Source organism: Gymnoscopelus braueri (assembly GCF_963280865.1).
Source record: "Gymnoscopelus braueri genome assembly, chromosome: 17".
NCBI classification, from domain to species: Eukaryota; Metazoa; Chordata; class Actinopteri; order Myctophiformes; family Myctophidae; genus Gymnoscopelus; species Gymnoscopelus braueri.
Genome location: NC_137617.1, coordinates 49984655 through 50008913, shown reverse-complemented (window position 1 = coordinate 50008913; position 24259 = coordinate 49984655). Strand labels below are relative to the sequence as shown.

Here is a 24259-nt window from a genome sequence, read left to right as displayed (position 1 = left end):
GCCGTAATGTCTGTCCAGCTGCTGACCACAGATACATGGTGGGGGATTCATCAGGGCTGAGTGTCCGTCCCCTCCCCCTTCACCTTTTCAGGGTCGCTGGGAGCAACCGCTGACCCCTGACCTCTAACCCCCCCCCCCCCCCCCCCCCCAGCAGCAGCAGCCCTGCTATATTTACAGTGACAGGGCTGTCAGCAGGTTGCCATGTCTGCTTATTGTAAGCTGATTTGGGCTTGTTTTTCTGTTAAGTCTTCTTGTGAATATTAGTAGTGGTGTTTTTGTTTCTAAAGTGTAGTTGCTTATTCGGGCCTTTGCTTCCTATTAATGTTGTTTAAACCGGTGTTTCTCAAACGTTTTCATATATGAAGGACAACCAGGGGTGTTTAGGTCGCTTCACGCGACACCACGGCGTGGGGGTAATATTTTCCCACGCACAGGTACGGATGTGCACTCACATGCGTGTATGCTAGAACGCGTCCACCGACCTCCCTCCATTCATGAGCCACAGCCAAGCACCCAAATGGATGCTTTGCATAACAGGTTTACAAGTGAGTGTGTAAATGCATCCTCAGCCCTCTCTGCACGGTGAGCAACACAGCATGTTGGCTACAGTAGCTACTGCTGCCTGTGTCCTATCTGCACACAGCAATGTGCCTCAGCCACCGTCCATCTATCGAGAAAGATAGATACTCCTTCAAAACGTTTAGTTTCAGCTCCTATAATTCAAGGCATTCCTTGAATTATTATTATTCATTTAAAAAGACTAAAACTAAGCTAAGAACTGGTCCTTTCCGATACAAACATGTTTCCTACTTTAAGGTAAAAAGTGGGAATCATGCGATGTGCACACATCGCATGATTTTCGTGGGCCTGCATGCTTGTTTCTCTCGCACAATCTGGCAACGCTGTGTGTCTGTGCTCAGTCACACACACACACACACGCACATGCACACACACACACACACACACACACACGCACACGCACACGCACACGCACACAGGAGCATCTCTCATCCCTTCCATTGTGTGGTCACAGTCCACAACATCTGTCTCCTCCATCAGCAGATTAACACTTACTTTACCCTCCGTCTGCAGAGAGGCCTGTGTCTGATTGAGCCACTTGAGCCCCGTTCTGTACCAACAGCCAACATAGCCGTTGCAGACAGTTCACCTTGTGTTTTAGAATTAAAAAAAATAACGTAAAATCTTTTAAATATTTCTCAAAGTGACAACACACTTTAATAGTTTGGGATGGCTCACAGTAGACGACAGGGTGGGAGGGGGGGGGGGGGGGGGTCCATGGACAAAAGCCTATTAATTTAGGGGGTCCTTGACATGAGAATGTTTGAGAAACACTGGTTTAACCGCAGAACACTAACGTCGGGTGATTTTGGTGATTTGCATTGTGTTGCTGATGTCTGAGGTGGGCGTGTCCTTGGTTACCTTCAGCCAGAGCTGTTCAAGGAGAGTTACGTCACATCCGTTCACCAGGTCTTCTACGTAGCCTTCTATTGGCCAATAGTGACAAAGCCCTGAACGGGAAGTTAAGGAATGCACTGTGGAGTCTATGAGCGTTTGTCACTATTTCCAGTTGCATGAACCACGTGACCTGCGCTGTTTTCTGACCCTCATTGGCGGAACTCTCTAATACAGTGGTTCTCAACCAGTGGTCCGGGGACCACCAGTGGTCCCTTGGGGGGAGTACCTGGGGGTCCCCAGCAAAATGAGTTAACAGAGCGTCACAATCATTTTAAACCACTTAGCGTTGGCTATTGAAAAATAGCAGATCTACAAGCTATGAGCTTGTACATCTGCTATTTTTGAAAAATCTTGAAAAAGTGTGTTAATCTTTGAATATTTATATTTTTTAAAGCGAAAATTAACTGCTTCTGGGGGTCCCTGGCACAAAACATTTTCAAATGTGGGTCCGCGGCCAAATGTATATCAATTTAGGGGTCCTTGCCATGAAAAAGGTTGAAAACCACTGCTCTAATACAAGGCTCTGCCTTCTGGCTGCTCAGTGACATCATGGAATGTAGGCTTGTTTCCCCCATCCCTGTGTTTTTCTACAGGCAGGGTTGAATGTAGGAATGGGTGATTATCACCCGACGTTGGTGATAGAGAGTTAAAAAAAACGGGTGGGCTTCTCCCACAGTTGTCAGTCATGAAGGGAGACTGTGCCTTCACTGGACAAGGCTCACATGTCCCATGAATGGATGGACTAAAGAAGAAGTTCCCAGCCCCATTAATTTTAATTAACTTTTTTTTTAAAGGAATTCTTCAACACTTTGTTAACAATTCCCACATCTTTCACAGATTTTGCCTAAATGAGGTCTTATTATGGTATTGCTTTTTAATAGGGCCCCCGATTATTTTCATTTTTTGTGATATATTATATTGAAACATTAAAGAGAAGAGTACCTCAATTTGCCATGTATTGTTGTACTTTAATATATTTTGATGAGAAGTGTTTTTTATTGAATATATTTTATTGGGTAAAATACCCAACGTTAGTGATGGTGTGATAATATTCAACGTTGGTGTTGAAAGCCCAAAGTCGCTTATAATAAGCGGACATGGCAACCCTGAACACTGCTACTCCGTGGCTGTTCTTTTCATGTGTTCTTGTGCCGGGGGAAGAGGCCGGTGATGTGATGTGCCTCTTATAATGTCTTTGCTCCACTTCATTGTAATTTGCCAGGCATGCATGTTGTCTGTATAGGAACGTACAGGGGACACATTGTCACAGCTAACAGCTACACACAGCTGCATCCATGGGCTCCTTTGTGTGGGGAAAGTACAGGCTACAATGCTGTCTGTAGGAGGAGGACGAGTAGAAAGAGAGATTCCTCTGGACTGTATGTATGGTCCTTGTGTTTCCCAGTCTGAAAGAGCAGAGGTCTGAGCCATCATTGTCCTTTGGAAGTTAACCCACTAAAGACCGGGAACGCATACTGTGAGTCATTTTTAAGATGTCTTTGGGCTATTCGAAAATAGCAGATCTGCAATTTTTAGAAAAATTGTGAAATTTTTTGCAAATCTTTTGAATATGTATATTTTTAAAGTGAACATTTTTTAACTCAAATCTTTGCTTCAGGGGATTTTGCAAATGTCTTCTAAATACTAACAGTTAAGTTTGAAAAAAACTTATGTTGCTATAATATCCAGTGGTTCTCAAACTTTTTTTCATGTCAAGGACCCCCAAAATTATATGTACTTGTCCGCAGACCCCCCATCTCAAAATATTTTGTTCCAGGGACCCCCCCAGATTCAAAGATTTGAGTTAAAAATGCACACATTTTCACGATTCTTTTCCAAAAATAGCAGATCTACAAGCTCGTAGCGCGGCACTCGGTGCCGCGCTATGAGCTTGTAGATCTGCTATTTTTGAATAGGCCAAAGAAATGCAAAAATGACACACAGATGTGTTCCAGGTCTAAATGTGTCTGCCTCTGGAGCCAGTAAATAGACAATGAAAGAAGAATCAAACCGCTGTAAATTGTAGACTAATCATCCTGAAATGATGGCCTACCAGGAACTAACCATGATGGAAGTTTATCATTGGTTAGCCACTCTGTCAACCTGGTGTCAGTGCCTGTTTTGAGGAATGTCGTTATAGGTGGGAAATAGTCCAAAAGTGTCAAGTTTTTTAAAAAATGAAGGATTTGGCGAAAATAGCCATATCTACAAGCTCACAACGCGTCGCATAGCGTTCTGTTGTGAGCTTGTAGATCGGCTATTTGTCGAAGGACAAAGTGTATAGGGCTTAAATGTTTAAGTTGAGGAGCACGAAGTGACATAGTGGAGTATCATTGCGTAGTTAAGACATTTAAACCGGGAACGCATCTCTGTCACCACTTAAACCATTATTTTATAATTGGGCTATTCAAAAATAGAACATTTTTGTAAATCTTTGAATATATATATATATATTTTTTTAAACCGCGTTATCGAGTTACGTTCGCTTAAAAATATATATTTATATTCAAAGATTTATGAGCTTGTATATCTGCTATTTTTGAATTGCAAAAATAGCAGATATTTAAAAAATGTAGAACCTCTTGTCTAATTGCCACACGGTAGGAATAATATGTGGAGATAAAAGGACCTGGTTGACACATTAAAGCTCAGATGACACATAGGACGGGCAGCATGAATAGGTGTCTCTCCTCAGCACAGAGCACAGAGTGGTGAGCGTTTCCCTCTGGTCGTCACAACGTCCTTGTGGAGTTCCTGACCGTTCATTGTGTTTGTGGGGTGTTGGTTTGGAACATAAAGTCCTCTCTGACTGCATCGTCTAAAAATATACCAGCCTGCCAGCACCACCACCTCTCTGCCACACACACACACACACACACACACACACACACACACACACACACACACACACACACACACACACACACACACACACACACACACACACACACACACACACACACACACACACACACACACACACAGCACCACCTCTCTGCCCACCACACACACACACACACCATACCACGAGGGGGCAGGGAGCAAGGGCATTTTTACATTAACATTTTCAGTACTTTTACTTCACTACATCTCAGAGGCAAATATTGTACGTTTTACTCCATCACAATTATTTGAAAACCTTAGTTACTAGTTACTTTGTAGATTTAGATTCTTATTCACACACATATTCACCCATTCACACATTTACCCAAAAAACATGCATTAACCACTTCAGCCCTACATACATTTCGACCATTTGAAAATAGCAGATCTACAAGCTCACAATGCGTCTCTATGCGACGCATTGTGAGCTTATTGTGAGATCTGCTATTTTCAAAAGATTTTCATACATTTAAACATTTGTGAGATGGCACATTCTGCATAATGAGTACTTTTACATTACATTTTGATATCAATACTTTTGTACTTTTCACTCAAGTACATTTTGAATTCCGGACTTTTGCTTGTAACAGAGTATTTCTACAGTATATTGCAGTATTGATACTTTTACTGAAGAAAACATTTTGAGTACTTTGTCCACCACTGATCAAGGGGCACTAAAGTGATACACACACACACACACACACACACACACACACACACACACAGTCTCTCACACACACGCACACGCACACACAGGGCTGTCAGGATTATGACATTTTTCTTGACGATAAATTGTCGCTCAATTAATTTTGATTAACAATTTAATTGGGTTTCTGTGGTTGAACGTTATTGGACTGTTTAGCGTTTAGGCTTGGTAAACAAAAGGTGCACCTGGGCTGGTAGATAATATGACTAGGAACTATTTACAATTCTTTGAAATTTTTTATTTTCAAAGTTTATTATGTGTTTATTTTTCAACATGGAAATAATTATGCACGCACACACACACACACACACACACACACACACACACACACACACACACATATGCACACACATGGAACATTAAATATTTTCTTATCGATTATTTAATTTGATCACTTTTTCGATTAGTGGAATCATTGAGAAGCACGTTTTTTGGGAAAGATTTTTCTTATTTGTTTTCTATTTTCTTAATCTTAATAGATTATTATTTATTTTTTGAAATATTTCTTTTGGGGCTTTATGCCTTTATTGACAGGAAATGGAGAGAGAGAAGGGGAGTGACACGCAGCAAAGGCCGTCGGGCTCGGGACTCGAACCCGCAACACGCCGTCAGGCTACGTTGAGCCAGGGTGCCTGGACCGCTACGCCAGTGGTCCAGGCCAATTGATTTCTTTTTTTAATAATCAAATCGATTTTTCTGATTAAGCAATTAAACTCTATTTTATACATCGTGGAAAATAGCAGATGTACAAGCATCTCTGCGTGAAGCGTTGTGAGTTTGTAGAGCTTGTAGATCTGCTATTATCGCTCTTTTTGAAAATCGATTATTGATTTTACATTACATACACATTAACTGATTCACTGCCAATCACGTAGATCTACGCGAACCTATTTAAAGGGGTAGTTCACCCCCAAAATAACTTTTTTTCTATTGATTACTGACCATCTGGAGCCTTGAATTCATAGATATTTATTTGTTTTTGTTACATTCCTAAGCCAATAATTTGATTATAATAAATGTGTCCCCATTGATTCCGGTAGGAGACACAAATGCATTTGTGTCTCCTACCGGAATCAATGGGGCTAAATTTATTATAATCAAATAATAAAGGAAAGAATGCGACAAAAACAAATAAATATCCATGAATTCAAGGCTCCATGGGGTGAGTAATCAATAGAAAAAAAGTTATTTGGGGGGTGAACTACCCCTTTAAAGCCGCCACGTGCCAATCGCGTAGATCTACGTGAACTAAAAAAATAAATTAAAAAATTATATATATTTTTTTCCAATTTGACCCAAAGACCAAGGAGATATGATTTTTCGAAGATCTAGACTCCTATCCACTTCCTTGTTAACTTAAAACTTAAAAATACTTTATCTCGGCTCCTGAGTACTAATTATTTTTCAATTAAAAATCTCTGGCACTGGCTAAAAAAATATGAAAATACCTCTGGCAGTTAATGGGTTAAAGTCATTACATTATCATAGTGTTTCAGTGCAGTGTATCTTTCCAGTGGTTTATGTACAAGCCCCCCCGCTCCGCCCTTTGTATTAGCTGGAGACAAGTCTTAATGGTCTACCACACATCCCAGTGCTCCACTGGGCGGAGGCTGTGTCTGGCTGCATGTTGTTATTTCTCTCTCTTTGAAGTTCTCTTATCGTGTTTTGGCTTCCGTTTCTTTTTCTCTTCTTCTGCTCGTGTTGTGAGTGTTTACCTAACATGTGAGTGTGTGTGTGTGTGTCTCGTGTATGGATGGGACGATAGTAGTTATTAATGTTTATCGTGATAAAAAAACGTCTCACAAATAATCGTATCGCAGAGATTTTAATTTATCGGGAAATTGTCCTCCGTCACACACTGGGATCAATTCACCTTTGCCGAGCTGCTCATCAAAAATAACCGATCTACAAGCTCACAACACGTCCCAACACGACACGTTGTGATCTTGTAGATCTTTTTTTTTTGTAAGCATATTTTGATTATCGCAATAATAACGTAAATCGCATTTATTTTGGTCACAATAATCGTGACATGAAATGTTCATATATATGGTCCCATCCCTAGTGTCTGGTGATGCCATCTGATGGCTGATCTCACAGACCAGCCGGGACCAAAGACAAAGGGCAGGGAGAGAGGCTGGTCCTGCTCTACCTTGAAGGTCAGGGTCAGCAGCACCGCCTCACAGTGGGGGGGGTGGGTGGGGGGGGGGGGGGGCTACAGGAAGCCAGAGGGACCAGCCTGCTTAACGAGCTCCTAATTGATATCCAGCAGAATGCCCCATGGAATGACCATGGAAACAATAACACACCCCCTGCCCCCCCCCCCCCCCCCCCACACACACACACCCCCCCCCCCCCCTCTGCTCTCGGCCTGGCAGAGAGGCCCTCACAGGCAGCATGCATTTTTAACGCCTTCAATCCGGGAACGCGTCTCTTGTATTTTTTTTAGATGTCTTTGGCTATTCAAAAATAGCAGATCTACAAGCTTTTTGCGCGGCACCGAGTGCAGCGCAATAAGCTATAGATCTGCTATATGTTTTTTTTTATGTTTGCAAATCTTTGAATATATATACATTTTTAACTGAAATCTTTGCTTCTGGGGGTCCCTGGAACAAAATATTTTGAGATTACATTACATTACATTACATTACATTACAGTCATTTAGCAGACGCTTTTATCCAAAGAGACTTACAATAAGTGCATCAACATAGGTAGGGAACGAAACTACTAATCACCAGAAGTCTTAAGTGCATTTTCTTCTAAAACAAGCAACTAAGAGTATACCTACTGTAGCACTAAGATAAAAGTGCAATATATCAGCTCCCTACTTTAATAAACAGGTGAGACATATAGGAAAATCAAATGAGAAAGAGCTAAAACAAATGAGTGTATCAAATAAACAAGATCCAATAAAATAATACAATAATAAAACAAGAGTTCGTACAACTAGTTAACAACAACTAGGCAAGGCCAAGAGGAAGGGTAGTGTTGGATGGGTGGGGGGGGTCCACAGACAAATAGTGTTGGGTGGTCCTTGACATGGAAAAAGTTTGAGAACCACTGATATTATAGCAACAAAAAAAAATTATCCCCAGAAGCAAAGATTTGAGTTAAAATGTTCGCTTTAAAAAGCATATATATTCAAAGATTTGCACAGATCTTCACGATTGTTCCCCCCCAAAAAATGCAAATCTAAAAGCTCATAGTGCCCACGCTATGAGCTTGTATATCTGCTATTTTTGAATAGCCACAATATACAATAATGGATAAAGTGGTTGGTTGCAGAGATGTGTTCCTGGTGTGAACGTGTTAACAGGCTGTCGGTGCAGCAGGCAGTGAGTTGGTGCTATAGGCCACATCCTGCTGTGAGGGCAGAGCCATCAGTCACCAGCAGAGAAGCTTTAAATAAACAGCAGCACCGCCTGTCATGTTCCTATCAGGACAGAGCAGCAGCTTTGATGCAATATGCATGATGAGACACATCGTTAATGGTGCATTTCTATAGCACCTTTTACTCCTAAGAGAATTAATTACAATGTGCATTACACACACACACACACACACACACACACACACGTACACACATTCACACACACATTCACACACACATTCACACACACACACACACACACACACACACACACACACACACACACACACACACACACACACACACACACACACACACACACACACACACACACACATACACACACACTCACACACACACGCGCACGCGCCCGAACGAGCCGTGGCGCTAGTTAGCGACGGGCCGGTATGAAGTTCTCATTATCTCCCTTTGCGTGGCCGTGAGGTATAATTGCTGTAATGAGACAGAATCAGAGAATCAGCCCTAATGTTAGTGCCAGAGATTTTTCATTGAAAAAAACGTTTTTTACGTTCTTGGCAAGGAATGAGTTAAGACCGGGAACGCATCTGTGAATGTCACTTTAGATTTCTTTGGCTATTCAAAAATATCAGATCTACAAGCTCATATGAGCTTGTAGATCTGATATTTTTTAAATAAAAAAGTATTGAAAATGTGTGCAAATCTTTGAATATATATATATATATATATATATATATATATATATATATATATATATATATACATTTTGTACTCAAATCTTTGCTTCTGGGGGTCCCTGGAACAAAATATTTTCAGATGAGGGTCCGCGGCCAAATACATATAAATATGGGGGCCCTGACATGAAAATGTTTGAGAACCACTGATATCATATCAGCAACATATGTTTAAAAAAAGAAACTGCTAGGATTTAGAAGACATTTGTAGAATCCCCCAGAAGCAAAGATTTGAGTTACAAATGTTCGCTTAAAAAAATAAAAAATGAATATCTGCTATTTTTTAATAGCCTAAAGTATAAAATAATGGTTAAAGTGGTTCAAATCTAAAATGACAGATCGCTTTCCCGGTCTTAACATGTTAAAGCCAAACCCCCCCCCCCCTCCTTTCATCTCATTCTCCACGCCTTTAAAGATGCAGTCCAGTCATCTCTGCCAGGCCAGCGTTCTGTCGCCACCCCCCACCACCACCACCCCCACCTCCCCCCCACCAACACCACCCCCACCAACACCACCACCACCACCCCCACCTCCCCCCCACCAACACCACCCCCACCAACACCACCAACACCACCCCTACCAGCCTCCTAAACTCTTCATTCATGTCGGCGCGGCGAGCAAAGGGCTTGCTGCCTCTGCAGCCCAAAAATAGCCTGGGTTTTATCAAAGGGCTTTTTGCAGGGCTTCTGTTCTGTGTGTGTGTGCTGCTGTTTGACAGAGTGCATGCCAGCACACACACTGACTGTGTGTGTGTGTCTGTGTGTGTCTGTGTGTGTCTGTGTGTGTGCGTGTGTGCGTGTGTGTGTGCGCGCGCGTGCGTGCGTGCGTGCGTGCGGCTGCTTGACAGACTGCATGCCAGCACACACACTGACTGGGTGTGTGTGTGTGTGTTTGTTGACGGTGTTTTAAGCATTGTTTGCCGTTGATCCCTCCTCTCCTCCGCTCAAGTAAGGACTGGCTGGGTGCTAAATCTATGGGGTCAGCACAAAGGTTGCTATTGCTGCAACGTACAGTATGTACGTATATATATACTGCATCTGCTGCAATTTCTATGATCTCATGTATATAGATTCATAGATTTGGCATTTGTAGTGCCCCCCCCCTGTCCAGTTGTTACACTGGCAGTCAGAAGAAAGAGAAAAGAAAAGAAAAGAAACATAGGAGCGTATTGAATAGGACAAGAACTCAGTCACAACAGGAGGGAGTAGAGGCTAAACACACACAACCCACAAAACAACAAGTGAACCTATGGATCTGGTACTATTATTTAGCTGCTGTTTTAACTGCTTCCTACCATAACCTTTTTTTAAAAATATATCTGACCTGCTTGTACTTGTGTACATTTCACTGCGTTCATATCAGTAATATTTTAATATCTCACCCGTGTTCTGGTCCTTTCTTTCTATTGCTATTCCCCTTCCTTTTTTTCTGAACACTACAACTGAAGGGAGCTTTGGTAAAAAAAGGTATTTCACCCTCTGTTTTACACAGTAAACCTGTAAAGCTGTGATGTGACGATACAGATGAAGTTGAAGGCCACACACACACTGGTGGTGTTATAGTAGCATATAGCAGCTGTCAGTCCCTCTTAACCGCTGTGAACCAGGCGGAGCTATTTTGGGAATATCATTATAGAAAACATCTTTCCAAAAATAGCTCACAACTCGTCGCAGTGCGACGGGTTGTGAGCTTGGAGACCCGCTATTATATCCTAATCAATCACAATATAGCAGCAGTCCTGTTGTAAATGGTCCTCAACCTTTTCAGGCCGTGACCCCCCCCCCCCCCCCCCCAAAATAATCATATTTGCACTGGGGACCCCCCCCCCCCACCCTGAGCAGTTGGAAGTGTAGGAGTTGAGACATTACATTTAGTTTGACTCAGTTCCACAGATAAATGCTTTTGCCTCTTTTATTATTTGACAATGTGGCCAAATGTTTGACCAGTTTTTATAGTTTGTTGATTTACTTTTGATGCAGTGATGGTCCTTTTCTTTTTCTTTTTTTGAGGTCATAAAAAGGTCTATAAAGTCCTTAACCCATTGAGGCCTGAAGTTCCGATTCTGCAAAATGTCTTCTAAATCCTAAACGGTTTTCTGATAAACGTATGTTTTTATATCAGTGGTTTTCAAACATATTCATGTCAAGGACCCCCAGAATTATATGTATTTGGCCGCGGACCCCCATCTCAAAATATTTAGTTCCAGGGAGTCAGGACCCCCAGAAGCAAAGATTTGAGTTAATGTTTGCTTTAAAAGAATATAAATATATTCAAAGACATGCACACATTTTCACGATTTTAAAAAAATAGCAGATCTACAAGCTCGTAGCGCGGCACTCGGTGCCGCGCTACGAGCTTGTAGATCTGCTATTTTTGAATAGCCCAAAGTGTAAAATAATGCTTTTTAGCTCGAATGAAAAAGTGACACAGATGCGTTCCAGGTCTTAAGATGAAGATCTTACCGTGTTCCTACGGATGTCTGTAGTAAAAACAGATCAAATGATGAGCTGCTGTGAAACAACTGTTTTAAATCAGGGTTTTTTAATAGCCTATCACACTCTGTGATAATCTGTCACATGAAGCATGCAGATTAAGACTGTATTTAAGAAGTAAGCGTGGATTAAAGCTCTCAGTCGCCATGACTGACTTCAGTCATTTGGATTTCATAGAAGTCAGCATCAGTGGTGTAAAGTAACTAAGTACCTTTACTTAAGTACTGTACTTAAGTACAATTTTGAGGTACTTTTAGTGTTTTCAAATGTCTGTACTTTTACTTCTACTCCCACTACATCTCAGAGGCAAATATTGTACTTTTACTCCACTACAATTATTTGAAAACTTTAGTTACTTTGTAGATTTAGATTATTATTACAAAATATACATTAACCACTTCAGTCATATATGGATTTCGGCCATTTGAAAACAGCCGATCTACAAGCTCACAATGCGTCGCATATTCTGCAACTTCCCGCAATTTCATCGCATAATCAAGGATTTTTGCCCGCGTTTTTCTGGCCATTTATAGCCCTCCCTTTACTGTGAGCCCAAACGACAAAGAGTAGCTACGTGTTAATGAGTCTGGCTCTCAGGACGAACGGGCCAAATCTGTCATTCGGGGTCCCTGGCGGGGCAGGGGGGGGGGAGGGAGGGAGGGAGGGGGGGAGACAGTTGAAGAGTCCCAGTGCTGCTGGGAGGACGTTTAAAGAAGAAAGGGACAAACCGTTGGAACGTTGCCTGGACCAAAAGGCAGAGAGAGAGAGAGAGAGAGAGAGAGAGAGAGGAGGCCAGGTTGTTGCATTATAAATCTCATTACCCTGGTGACTTATTGGGTAGTGATGGGAAAAGCAGCTCAGCAGCTCCTCTCCAGACCTCCTTCTGAAGGGAACCATCCCTATGTCAGCCTTTCCAGACCTCCTTCTGAAGGGAACCATCCCTATGTCAGCCTCTCCAGACCTCCTTCTGAAGGGAACCATCCCTATGTCAGCCTCTCCAGACTTCCATCCTCACTATTTCCCTTTAGTGTGTTTTGGATCAGAGTCTCAGAGCAGAGATGATGAAAAGGGGGGGGGGGGAGAGAGGAAGGCCGACACACATGAGCTACGGGGGGGGGGAGGCTGACACACATGAGCTGCAGTAATTGTCCTTTGGGGTGTGTGCTCAGTCAGTGGTGGAAGAAGTACACAGATAACTTTTTTACTTACTAGTAAAAGTTGCAATACAAAGAAAAATAGTCTGTTACTGGGATGACCGATTCCCCTATTTTTGCAGATTTTCCACTATTGTCCAACTTAACTCTGAACCACTTCAACTTAAGTTATGGAAAAAATGGGGCTAAAAACGGAAAAAAACTGTTTGGTTTAATAACTATAGAGATACTGTGTATCGATTTGCGTGATGTTTGAACAAAATCTATAGGAGTACTGTCAACATTTTTTTTGTGTGCAAAAATCGGCCTCCTGGTGGCGCTATAACAGGCCCATGTGAAAACATTTGGGCAGAGGTTTTGCTCTGGCATCTGTGCACAGTTTCACTGCGATCAAGCCAACGGTGCCGGAGATTAGCTGTTCACGGACGGACGGACGGACGGACGGACGGACGGACGGACGGACGGACGGACAGGGTGAAAAACTGTGGGAGACAATCAGTGTAAACTAAACTTCAGAAAGCTGCACTTGTTGTTCTTGTTGGTGGTTACAGATGAAAGCTGTGTCTACACACCAGTGGTTCTCAAACTGTTGGTCCTCAGGGCAACATTTCAAAATATAGATATTCTTCTTTTTTTTATTAATGCAACAGCATGCTGACTTTCAAGGCAGAGGAATATTAGCTTGGAATCCCCATCGATGATGTCACTGGTAGGCAGATTTCTGAACGCATTGTGAGTGATTTCTCGCTGCTATTTTCAGTGTGAGACACCCAGCATATAACTGAGTATAGTATAACTCAAGAGGCCTCTCTACAGAGCTATGATTGCCTCTTGTTCTTATCAACGCCTCAAGACCAGCGTCTCTAATCTGTCTCTAAACTGTTCATGATGGAAGAAAAGCTTATTTTCATCAACTTTTCCATTTATTTATTTTTAAACCATTGAAACCGAGAACGCATCTGTGTTTAACCCACTTCAACCATTATTTTATACTTTGGGCTATTCAAAAATAGCAGATCTACAAGCTCATAGTGGCTATGAACTTGTAGATCTGCTATTTTTGAAAAACCTTGAAAATTTGTGTAAATCTTTTGAATGTATATATTTTTTAAAGCGAACTTTTTTAACTCAAATCTTTGTTTCATGGGGGGTCCCTGGAACAACATATTTTGCGATTAGGAGGGGTCCGTGGGCCAAATACATATCATTTTGGGTGGTCCTTGACATAAGTTTTTTTTTTTTAACTGTAAAGGTCATTACACACCGGCGAATATACGCAAAATTCGGACTCGTTCCAAATAATTAAAAGACGCTTTTTCGCTTTTTCGCTCCGTGGAAGCTTGCATTGACTTTATAAGGCTTTTAAAAAAAAACGCATTATTCGCATGAAAAAAATCACCCCCGGTGTGTAAGGAGCTTTAGGATTTAGAAGAAATTTCTAGAATCCCCTGAAGTTCGACCCCAAAAATCCTGAAAGTTTTGCACAAAAAAATTGCAGATCTACAACCTCATAAGTGCGGCACTCGGTGCCGCACTTATGAGGTTGTAGATCTGCTATATTTGAATAGCCAAAGTATAATAATAAAATGTCAAAAATGCTTTCCCGGCCTTAGTGGGTTAAAGCTGTGACTCTGGACAGATAGGATAAACTGCATTTTAGGTCCTATTATTATGCACTGGAGCAGACTGGACTGGAGCCGTGGCTCTCTGGTGCCGAGGCACAATCATTGTGTGCCCTGATGACACAATTCCACTTGGGATTGATTGATTTGAACACTTTTAGTCCCCAGCAAAATGTGTTAATACGGTCACACCATCATTTTAAACCACTTTGACCATTAAAATCTCTCAGATCACAGACGTGGGGCTCTTTCAGGCCCTGTTTATTCAGCTCGCTGTGTATCTCTGCGAGGCATCACTCTATGAGCCATATCTCCACAACGGGTAGGTCAAACTACACAATCACTATGTCAATGTGTAGCTGTGATTCCCTGCTTTCATATGACATGAAAAAAACTAAAATTAAGAAAGCGTCAATGACTAGCAAGACTAGCAGTTTGCCATGCTGGGTGGGTCACATATTTTATACTTTGGCTATTCAAAAATAGCAGATATACAAGATACAAGTAGATCTGCTATTTTAAAAAAATGTGACAATTTGTGCAGATCTTTGAATATACAAGCTCATAGCGCGGCACCGAGTGCCGCGCTATTGAGCCTGTAGATCTGCTATTTTTGAATAGCCCAAGTGGGTAAAATTATTGTGATGCTATATTAACACATTTTGCTGGGGGGCCCCTGGAACCCCAGACCCGGACCCCAGTTTGAGAACCAATGGTATATAGAGGGTTTTAAGTGGTTGTAAATGAGGAGGCCCACTGTTTACCATGTATGTAGTTGTCGTCTTGTCATCTAGTCGAGGCCAGCGTAAAACACACGTTAAACAAACAGTTTCTAAATGTCAGTAATGCCTTTAAATGAGAGTGCGGCGTGCTGTGGTTAATTCCCCCGGGGCTCTGTGAGGACAGAACATAACGTATGGCTCACAGTCAGAAGGACTGAGGCACCTTGTTCCCTGAAAAAAAAATAAAGAAATAAACCCACAGCCTCTTGGGTTTGGTGGAAAGCAGAGCAATTTATGTGATAGGCTCCATTCCTCACCCTGACAGACTCTCTGTTAGACACAGAGGCTCTGAACTCACAGACGTGCTACAGTATATATATTTTAGCCAACAGCTTTTAACTCATTAACACCGGGAACACATATGTGTCCATTTCTTTGGCTATTCGAAAACAGCAGATCTGCTATTTTTGGAAAAAAAACGCGAAAATATGTGCAAATCTTTGAATATATATATATATATATATAAATATATATATTTTTTTTATAAGCGAACATTTGTAACTCAAATCTTTGCTTCTGGGGGGTCTCTGGAACAACATATTTTGCAACCAATATTTTGGCCAAATACATATAAGGTTGGGTGGTCCTTGACATGAAAAAGTTTATAGCAAAGTACGTTTTTTTCCCCAAAACAAACTGTTAGGATTTAGAAGACATTTTGTAGAATCCCCAGCAGCAAAGATTTGAGTTAAAAAAGTTAGCTTTAAAAAATATATATATATTAAAAATGTTGCACCAATTTTCTCGATTCTTCCCCAAAAAATAGCAGATCTACAAGCTCATAGCGCGGCACTCCGTGCCGCGCTATGAGCTTGTAGATCTGCTATTTTTTGAATAGCCCAAAGACATCTAAAAAATCACACCCAGTGTGAAGTGGGCGGTGTGGTCACAGTGGTCATCACAGTGATGGAAGTTCACTTAAAGAAAAGTAATATTGTGGACCAACCATTGTACACCCCTAACTTAAAAAAACCCATAAATGTGTTTTTTTTAAGTGCATAGTCCTATTTATAGGGCTATGCACATGTGTCATGTTTCACTAGCCAATCACAATCCTGAATAGACTGTGATTGGCCAATCACGGTGCAGGGTTAGGGGGGTACAATGGTGGCCAATCACAGCGCAGGGTTGGGGGGGTGCAATGGGTGGGGGGGGGGGTACAATGGTGGCCAATCACAGTGCAGCGAATGTCGATGTCCAAACCTCACATATAGGGGCGGTTTCACCGCCCAAAAATGACACAGATATGTTCCCGGTTTTAATGCGTTAAAAAGGCAAACAGACGCAAAACACAAGAGACATTTTGTAACGAAGGCCTTTCAACACTCAGGGCTTTAGAGAGGAGGAGATGAGAGGAGTAGAGAGGAGGAGATGAGAGGAGGAGATGAGAGGAGGAGAGGAGAGGAGGAGACGAGAGGAGGAGACGAGAGGAGGGGAGGAGAGGAGAGGAGGAAAGACCTATTTATCAGCCTTAATGGAGACTCAAAAGGCGGCTTTCCATATACATGGACTTACCTAGCCCCACCCCACACCGCCCACCACAGCGACGGTTTCCACTACAATGAAGTGGGTAGAGTGGTGTGTAAGTGGTACTAAACTGGTGCCTAAAAAGTACCCAGTCTTGGGTAGGTCTGAGCTGGGCTAAGCGGGGCTAAAGCTGTGACTGCCTCTGATTGGTCGGCTCACAGCTGTGTCTGTCCACTCAGGTCTCTGTAAAATGTAAACACTACGGTAGCAGTGTTGCCATGTCCACTTATTATAAGCGACATTGGGCTTATTTTTCTGTAAAGTTGCTTGTAAATATTGGTAGTACTTTTACTCCACTACAATTATCTGAAAACGTATTAGTTACTAGTTACTAGTTACTTTTCAGATATAAATGATTACATTATAAAACATACATTAACCACTTAAGCCCTATTTTATACCTAGGCTATTTGAAAATAGCCGATCTACAAGCTCACAACGCATCGCATCATTGTAGATCTGCTATTTTCAAATATTTTAGTACTTACTTTTGGTACCTTAAGTACATTTTGATACCAACAGTTTTTGTACTTTTACTCAAGTAATTCCAGACTTTCACTTGTAGAGTGCTTCTACATTGCAGTATTGATACTTTTACATAAGTAAAAAATGTGAGTACATTTTCCACCACTGCTTGTTTCTAAAATGTAGTTGATTATTTGGGGCTTGTTTCCATATGTTGTTGAAACCAGTGGTTCTTAAACATTTTCATGTCAAGGACCCCCAAATTAATATGTATTTGTCAACATTATATATATATATATTTTTTTTAAATAGCAGATGCACACACTCACAATGCGTCGCATCGCTACGCGTTGTGAGTTTGTAGATCTGCTATTTTCAAATAGCCGTAGATAGTCGCTTCTTTTGGGATTGTTTTCATAGACCTGATTGCTTATTTTTTTCTGCTAAACCTGGCAACAATGAATGTGCGACACGCTAAATGTTTTTTATATAAGTGATGGCAACGTGTTTAGACACCACACAGGTCTTCCCAACAATAGCGAAGATTAAAGTCAGGGTGAACATGGCCAAATAATAACTTAAGAGCCAAACTAGCTCTGAGGAAGCACGCTAGCATTTAGGCTAACCCTGTAGCCTGAGGCTAAGTTGGTGTGTTAAAGAAAGGGGCGTTGATTTCCTTCGGGAGGGGAGGGGAGGGTGGGGATTTTGCGAGTGGGGACTTTTGTGCAATGGAAACGCAAGAGATTTTGAAGCGGTGCGGTGTGGTTCTGGACTGTACTGGACAGTGTCGTGCTTAAGCTGTGATGGAAAAGCGGCTAAAGTGGTTTTGGCTGGGATAGTTTGTTTTGACGTTGAACACTCCGGCCGTTTTAGCCCATAATTTGTGCGTGTGTGTGTGTGTGTGTGTTTGTGTGTGTGTGTGTGTGTGTGTGTGTGTGTGTGTGTGGGGGGGGGGGGGGGCAGCATGATGGTTTATTATACACCCTGAGACACTGGGAATATGTGTCCTCTGGGGTGAGATTTAAAGGAATAGTTCAACCCAGAATGGAAATTCATGGATATTCTTTTATTTTTTTGTCTCATTCCTAAGACAATAATTTTCGGTTCCGGTAGGAGACACAAAGAGTCTACTTTGTGACCGGAAGCCTAGCTGGCCTACCGGTCGCCTGGTCATCAAATTATTGTCTTATGAATGCGACAAAAACTAAAACAATATCCATGAATTCAAGTCGGTGACTAATCCATAGTCCACCCAAAAATGTATTTTTTTTCTATCTCTTTAAATATACATTTTACACAAGGATTTGGGTCTTACAGGGGAGGAGGGGGGGGGGGTAGGCTTCATCCAAACGCTGGTTGATAATCTGTTTATTAGAGTATTCTATCCGTTACTTTTTACATGAATCGTATAATCTTGAAACGTGTTTTTTTTTTGATAATTCTTTGCAGTTTCTCTAGATCAACACATTGACGCAAAAACACTATTTTAGAGGCACATCCATCCAGACAGACAGACAGACAGACAGACATCTGATTGGTCAGTGTAGAGACAGGCAGGGTGGGGGGTGTAATCATCTTAAAGTCTGTTTTTTCCCCTGGTCATTTAATGTCCTACTTTTGGTCATACTACACAGTCACACCAAAGTAGCAAAACAGTTGCCGCTCTACAAACTCACAACGGGGTCGTGATGCGACACGTGAGCTTTTAGATAGAGTTTTTTTTTCAGCACAGTTATGCAGCTGATGTGTCCCGAATATTAAACACGTTTATACTTAAGCCCTATTCAAAAACGTACAAAAATAGCCGATCTACAAGCCCACAATGCATGGCGGTGCGCCACGATGTGGTGCTTTGCGAGCTCGTAGATCAGCAATGTTTGTGACGGTTTGAACGACTATGAATTCGAATTTTCACCCTGCTGTAAATAATGACGTTCCCAAAAGAGGGATGACCTGGTTCAAAGTGGTTCATAAAATACATGTTTTTCAAACTTGATTGGAAAATGTTGAGACAAGTCGACACAATATGTGTGAAAACGTCGGTAAGCGTGGGGTCTAGGTTGGACTCGTCATCGTACCCACAACCCTGGCATGGGGGTCGGACCCTGAGAGAGACAGTATTGCAGCTCAGGGCCGGATGTAGAGACAGAGACACGCCCTAAAAGTGATACTACAATATGAGCCTTGATGTCTATAAGCAGCATGTCTCCATGTTGTCCTGCCCGTCCTTGGTCCCATCGTTCAGTACAGTATTATAGCATCATGTGGGATAAAGGCTGACTCCGTCAGATCTCTGATTACCTTCCTGCCTCCCTGCTGGATGAGAACCTTGCATCTACAATCTGTGATACTGCTGTATATAATATAATATTATATAATATATATTCAATTCAGTTCAATTCAATCTTTAACCCACACACTCACCGCCAAAGGGGAGAATTCTCCCCTTTTTGTCATTTTTTTTAATTTTGTTTTTTAATTTCTAAAATGTTTCTCTAATTTTTGAGTATTACATTTCTTTCGTTATTCACAACGAATTAGGAGATAAAAATAAAAAATCCATTCACTTCAATTAAAAAAAATATACTGACAAATAATTCAAATAATTACAAACGCTGGCAGTGGGTGAGTACATTATGAATACATTCTGGCAGTCAATGTGTTAAGACCTGGAACGCATCTCTGTCATTTTTACATTTGAGCTAAAAGGCATTACTTTACACTTTGGCTATTCAAAAATAGCAGATCTACAAGCTCATAGTGCGGCACTCGATTGAATATATATATTTTTTAAACCGAACATTTGTAACTCAAATCTTTGCTTCTGGGGGTCCCTGGAACAACATATTTTGAGATGGGGGTCCGCGGGCAAATACATAAACAGTTTGCGGTCCTTGACATGAAGAAGTTTGAGAACCACTGATATTAGCAACATAAGTTTTTTTCAAAAAACTGTTATGATTTAGAAGACGCAACACAATACAATGAAAACAGAAAGGAAAGTACAAAATAAAATGCAAATATCCCACATTGTTCACTTGCTGATGTACACACATGTGATGCCAATGGTTCCACAGTCTAGAGGAGAACCTGACAGAGCTGTGTGTAGAGTCCGTTATGACAGCGAGGATGTCATTTACTGACTCAGATGCCCCGCACATAAACCTGGGCTATGAGCTTGTAGATCTGCTATTTTTGACTTTTTTTTTACTCAAATCTTTGCTTCTGGGAATTCTACAAATGTCTTCTAAATCCTAACAGTTTTTTTTTTTTAAGATGTTGCTATAATATCAGTGGCTCTCAAACTTTTTTCATGTCAAGGACCCCCCATGTATTTGTCCACGGACCCCCATCTCAAAATGTTGTTCCAGGGACCCCCAGAAGCAAAGAGTTAAAAATGTATACAAAGACTTGGACACATTTTCACTATTTATTTTCAAAAATAGCAGATCTACAAGCTCATAGCGCGGCACTCGGTGCCGCGCTATGAGCTTGTGGATCTGATATTTTGGAATAGCTAAAGGAATCTAAAATGAATGTGATAAGATAAGCTATACAGTGGGTGTACAGAAAGATCTAAATTATGTTGATAATTACGGCACCATTCAGTTTATTTTGCTGGTAGAATTTGTATTGCTTTCCTTGTTGTTGACATGCATGAATGGACAAGTGACGGCTCCTCCCACTGTGACCCGACCCAGACACAACCCCAAAGCAGGATATGCTCATTTTAGGACCCCCAGTTTCAGATGTCACAGTCGGACCCCCCGCTTGATGAGATATCTTTTTAATCTCTGTTAATTTTGGTATTCTGGGAGAACCTTTGGCAAAAAACTTGCCAATCTACAAGCTCACTTTGAGCTTTTTTTCCGGCGAGTAATGTATTTAGTGAAAACAAGAGCAGGCCTAGTATAGAGTCAACTAAGAATATATAGGGTTTAAGAGGCTAATGAGCTGCTGTCAACTAGGAGGAAACTCATAGATGAAGTGTTTTAAAGGTTCGATGACATTCATTTTCACTTTTTTAATTTGTTATGTTTTTTGGGAGTTTTATGACCTCAATTACACCCAAAAAATCTGAACTTTGAACATTCAGTGGATTTTCTGTGGTCTGGGGTTTTCTGAATAATTAGGCTGAAAAGTAATCTGAGCTTGGCCCTTCGACAGTGAGGTCACAGTCGATTAATCCCGCCCACTCTCCTCCTCACCCCTCCCCTCCCCTATCCTTTCCTTTTGGGGGGGTGGAGCAGAGGCGATGATTGACAGGCAAAATCCCTCACCAGCGACACCCGCAGGCAAAGATTTCTTTTTTCATTGCAGTTGAAAAGGCTTTAGAAATGTGAGACAAAAACACCTACAGTGAATCACTGGAGTGGAATTTTCAGTTAAAACTTTTTGTACACATTTGAAGGACCAGGACAAAGACTCTGAATGTGGTGTAAACATGAATGTCATGATACCTTTAAAGTACTTTTAACTGCAGGGAGAAATGTGCAAAACTGTACAGTAATTATTCAGCTAAACCCCCTTAGAAAACGTGACACCCTGCAGGAATCCTGATTGTTGTGGCAGCGCCTGTGTTTGTCTGAAGAGCTCTCATTGTGCGCCTTCATGTGACAATGGCACCGTTTTGGTAGTTTTTTTTAGGCGTTTCTGGGAGGAGATGATGAAGCCAAGTGCTCCGGCAGCGGAGGCTGGTCACAAAGCAGACTAGTGAGAGTCTTGGGCAGGCTGTGTGTGCTGGGGGATGGGGGATGGGGGGGGGCTGGCCAGTGCCTTGAACCTGACTGGATTTCTGGAATTAACTCGTTAAGACCCGAGGCTGATTCTACAGATGTCTTCTAAATCCTAACAGTTCTTTGAAGAAGAAAAAACGTATGTTGCTATATCAGTGGTGATCAAACTTTGGGACCCCCAAAATGTATATGTATTTGGCCGTGGACCCCCATCTCAAAACATTTGTTCCAGGGACCCCCCCCAGAAGCAAAGATTTGAGTTACAAATGTTCACTTTTAAAATATATGTATATTCAGAGATTTGCACAAACTTTTACGATTGAAAAAAAAAAAAGTAGATCCACAAGCTCAAAGCGCGGCACTCGGTGCCGCGCTTTGAGCTTGTAGATCTACTATTTTTTGAATAGCTCAAAAGACATCTAAAAATGACACCGCTGCGGTCCCGGTCTTAGCAGGTTAAGTTAAGTTGTGCTCATGGACAAAATTGCCTCGTATCCCGGCGATGGCATCCGTGGCAACCAACGGGGGTCAGAGGTCAGAGCCACAGTGGAGCGCTCGTTTTCATAATAATCCAACCCCCCCCCCCCAAAGTAATATGTATTTGTCCACGGACCCCCATCTGAAAAAAGGGACCCCCTGTACCAGATTTGTGTATTCTAAATGCTTAAAAAATCACTTTCTTTCAAGATTTATTTTAAAAATAGCAGATCTACAAGCTCTAGAAGCAGATCTAAAATCTGTCAACACTGAGCTCCCGTGTCACACGGAGCGCTGCCGCCCGCCGACACTACAGGGGGGCTTTTTACACATTAAAGGGATATTTCACTTTCAAAAAAACTTTTGGTCATTTTATCGTCTACTCAGGCTTTTGTGAACCCCCCAGACCGTTTTTAAGTTGCTTGATTTAGTATTTAGATATTTGATAATCATTTTATCAGACACGCCCCCTTCCTATACAAATCCATTATAACTTCAAACTTTTTTCATTTATTTTATATATATTTTTAATGTATTTAATTATTTTCATTTTCCAAAAAATATATAAAAAATAAATGAAAAAACGTATCAAAAAAACACGGCCCGCTCGCGTATTAAGAGGGCAGGGTGAGTCACCAGAACCAAGGACGGGTGTTTTTGACGAATCTAACATGTTAAAAATGGAGTTTGAAGTTATAATGGGTTTGTATAGGAAGGGGGCGTGTCTGATAAAATGAATATCAAATATCTAGATACTGAATCAAGCAACTTAAAAACGGTCTGGGGGGCAAAGTTTTTTTGAAAGTGAAATATCCCTTTAAGGTCAGACATCCACAGTGTGGACTGAGTCTAGATTCAGAACGCTGTTGCTCCACTCCTTACTCTGATACCCAGACAGAGGAGCTTATCACTGCAGTGCTTCAATCCTTACACTGTGTCCCTGTGTGTCAAAGAACGGATTTCAAAATACTACTGTTGGTCTATAAAGCTTTAAATGGTTTTGGGGCCAAACTGCATTTCTGATCTTGTACTATATAATGAACCATCCAGATCTCTCAGGTCATCTGGGATAAAGGTCTGTTTTCTGTCCCTTAAACCACAAATAAATGTGGAAAAGCAGCATTTAGTTTTTTATACATATCTGGAACAAACACCCAGAAAACTGCAGGGTCTGCTGCCACTCTTAGTTCTTTAAAAACACAACTAAAGACCTTTCTGTTTGATCTTTTCTTTTCTCCTCTGGCACTGTAACTGTATCTATTAGTTTTTACTTCTTTTGTTTTATGCTCCTATTGTCATTTTATAATTGTGTTTGCTGTGTAAATCACATTGAATTGCTTTGTTGTTGAAATGTGCTACATAAATAAAACTGCCTTGCCTTTCCTAAAACCTTTTCATTTCACTGTGGTTTTGCCTTTTCTCTGCAGAGAGCCGAGTGGAGCTGGTGTGTGTGTGTGTGTGTTACTATAGCTCTACTCTCTGGAGAGGGATCAGGGAGCGACTGACTGTGTCTTCAGTGCAGAGAGATGAGATGTAGCAGATCACTGACCTCCTCACACGGATTATAGGAGAACTGCTGCCCCTCTGAACCCTGTCTACTCATGGTGAGTCTCCACCACCTCTTCACCTCACACCATGACCGCTACACACACACACACACACACACACACACACACACACACACACACACACACACACACACACACACACACACACACACACACACACACACACACACACACACACACACACACACACCTACCTGTGAAGTGCTGCTTTAGACCAAAGATGGTCAATTATGAAAGACGCACCATCCCAGTTGGAGCCACTAGAGGCGAAATGGTACATAAATCCT

General features: G+C 41.6%; 2 protein-coding genes across 5 annotated transcripts in view; both read left to right on the top strand.

Annotated features, from left to right (window-relative positions):
• LOC308104861 (ankyrin repeat and SOCS box protein 12-like) overlaps positions 1 to 24259 on the top strand; it is a 396083-nt gene that overhangs the window by 55869 nt on the left and 315955 nt on the right. The gene's annotated exons all lie outside the window — the stretch shown is intronic.
• The window catches only part of tanc2b (tetratricopeptide repeat, ankyrin repeat and coiled-coil containing 2b), a 332731-nt gene that overhangs the window by 16205 nt on the left and 292267 nt on the right, over positions 1 to 24259 (top strand). For all 4 annotated transcript variants that reach the window (XM_080455415.1, XM_080455412.1, XM_080455411.1 and 1 more), the window contains exon 2: positions 23832 to 24008. The gene's annotated coding sequence lies outside the window, so the exon portion shown is untranslated. The remainder of the gene's footprint in view (positions 1 to 23831; positions 24009 to 24259) is intronic.